Raw genomic sequence first — 2,500 nt, forward strand, 5'->3', positions numbered from 1 at the left:
CCTTAATGGAGGTGTTTGGATGTTTTTAAGGGCTTTACAGGCAGAATAAAGTGACTATAATAAGCTCCATTGTAAGCTGACTTTTGATGGCATTTTTTTACCATTTAGAATGCATTAAAAAAATACATCCGTTGTCATGTCTTTACTAATGATCAGAGGTGGGTAGAGTAGCCAGAAATTGTACTCAAGTAAGAGTACTGTTACTTTAGAGATTTATTACTCAAGTAAAAGTAAGGAGTAGTCACCCAAATATTTACTTGAGTAAAAGTAAAAAGTATGTTGTGAAAAAACTACTCAAGTACTGAGTAACTGATGAGTAACATACTCACACATATCATATATATATATATATATATATATATATATATATATATATATATATATATATATATATATATATATATATATATATATATATATACATACATACATATATATACATATACATATATATATATATATATATATATATATATATATATGAGTATATAATTTATATTTATTTATTTTGCCGTTTTTGTTTACATGTTAAAGGTGTTTTAATGAATATACATGCATGTTTAACACATAGATTCCTTTCTTTCATGAAGACAAGAATATAAGTTGGTGTATTACCTGATTCTGATGACTTGCATTGATTGGAATCAGACAGTAGTGCTGATAGCGTCCACGTTTTCAAATGGTGGAGAAAAAAAGTTCCTCCTTTCTGTCTAATACCACATGAAAGTGGTTGGTTTTTGGCATCTTATTTGTCCAGCTTCCATATTCGTTTTTATACACTTTACAAGAAATACATTGGCGGCAAACTCCGTAGCTTGCTAGCTTGTTTGCGCTGGCTTTCGGAGGCTCTTGTTTTGAAAGCGCAGGCGCATACCTGCCAACTACTCCGGTTTTCCCGTAATTAGTACGGTTTTCATCAACCTATTCCGGGTTACGGTTGCAGTGATAAAATATACGGTTTTTCATTAATTAAAATTTTTTTTTTTTTTTTAAGTTTTATTCACGAAATCGCGTAACAACAATGACAATCGACACTGCTTCCCGTAACTTCCTATCGAGCCATTCCGAATGCCAAGCACGAGGCCATTGTTTCCAAACCAGCGAACGATCATGGAATCAGCCGGAGAAAAATCGCATACGAGTCTTAAACCGAAAAGAAAACTGCAGTCATTCCGTGAAGAATATTCAAAAGCCTATCCGGGAATAAATATCCGTTCCAAAAAGGGTGAAAACTACGCGAATTGCACCTTGTGCAGACAAGATTTTTCGATCGGACACGGAGGAATTAGCGATGTAAAAGACCACGTTGGGACAAAAAAACACAAGTCTAATGCCGTTGCTAGCGATACAAGTGGAAAACTTTCAACGTTTTTCGTCGCCCAAACAGATTCTTTGGATGTGATAAATGCCGAAGTTTTATTTACGGAGGCAATAATTGAGCAAACAAAAAGGTAATGACACCAATGTTATCTATTGGAATTGTTTAGTACTGTTATACTGTTAAAAGTGTTTATACTATTTATGCTTTCAAGTCCAAGTTGAAGAAATCTTGTTAAATGTTGACAGCATAACTACCAAAATACAGAAGTATGTCCTTAATATTTTTGCAGTGCTATTTCTGTTGAAAAGTTCAAATGATTACATTAGAGATGTGATGTGCCACTTTTCAATTGTCTGATGGCTTAAATTCATTTTCATTAATTTTTCATATTTTGAATTCTTTTGAAAGGCTTACAAAAAAACTACATTTGAATTGTAATTCCATGCTATTGACAGGACTATTAATTTTAATGAAGTTAGCTTACCATGTTTACAGGATGATCATTGTGATAGAAATGTGAATTTTAGGCACAGAATATTTTTTACAATTGAACAAGGCAGTAGATTATACAAGCTTGGACAGAAAGTTATAATGACACCAATTTTTTTTTTAATGGAATTGTTTAGTACTGTTTTACCATTTGTTTACTGTAAAAAGTGTTTATACTGTTTATACTTTCAATTAACAAATTGAAGTCTTGTGAAAGGTTGACAGGATAACTGGCATTAACTGTCAAAATAATTTCAAACTATTGAAGTTAGCTTACAGAATAAACATGTCAATCAACCCATATGATTTTTGCTGTAATATTTTTGTTTTGAAAAGTCACTGTGACTGATAGAAAAGTGATGGTTTTAGCAACATTTTAACCTGTCTGAATGCTAATAATCATTTTGCGTCAGGGGGCGAAGGAACCCCCCACCAGGACTTTGTCCTGGACCTACCGGGGCCTGCGGCCCCTGGACCCTGGCTACTAGGTTTTTCTGATTTCAAAAGTTGGCAGGTATGCAGGCGCGATGGAGCGGCACTTTTATTGTGAAGACAGGAACTGTGCAGTCAGTCTTTAGGCTTTTGACGGGATGTACGGTTGAAATAAAAAAGGGGCCTTTTTTCCTTCACACTTTTGATTGATTGATTGAAACTTTTATTAGTAGATTGCACAGTACAGTATATATTCCG

General features: G+C 33.7%; 1 protein-coding gene across 8 annotated transcripts in view; it reads left to right on the forward strand.

Annotated features, from left to right (window-relative positions):
- The window catches only part of lrba (LPS-responsive vesicle trafficking, beach and anchor containing), a 778,336-nt gene that overhangs the window by 95,412 nt on the left and 680,424 nt on the right, over positions 1–2,500 (forward strand). The window lies entirely within an intron of this gene.

The sequence above is a fragment of the Nerophis lumbriciformis genome, linkage group LG27 (genome assembly GCF_033978685.3).
Source record: "Nerophis lumbriciformis linkage group LG27, RoL_Nlum_v2.1, whole genome shotgun sequence".
In the NCBI taxonomy this organism is placed as follows: Eukaryota; Metazoa; Chordata; class Actinopteri; order Syngnathiformes; family Syngnathidae; genus Nerophis; species Nerophis lumbriciformis.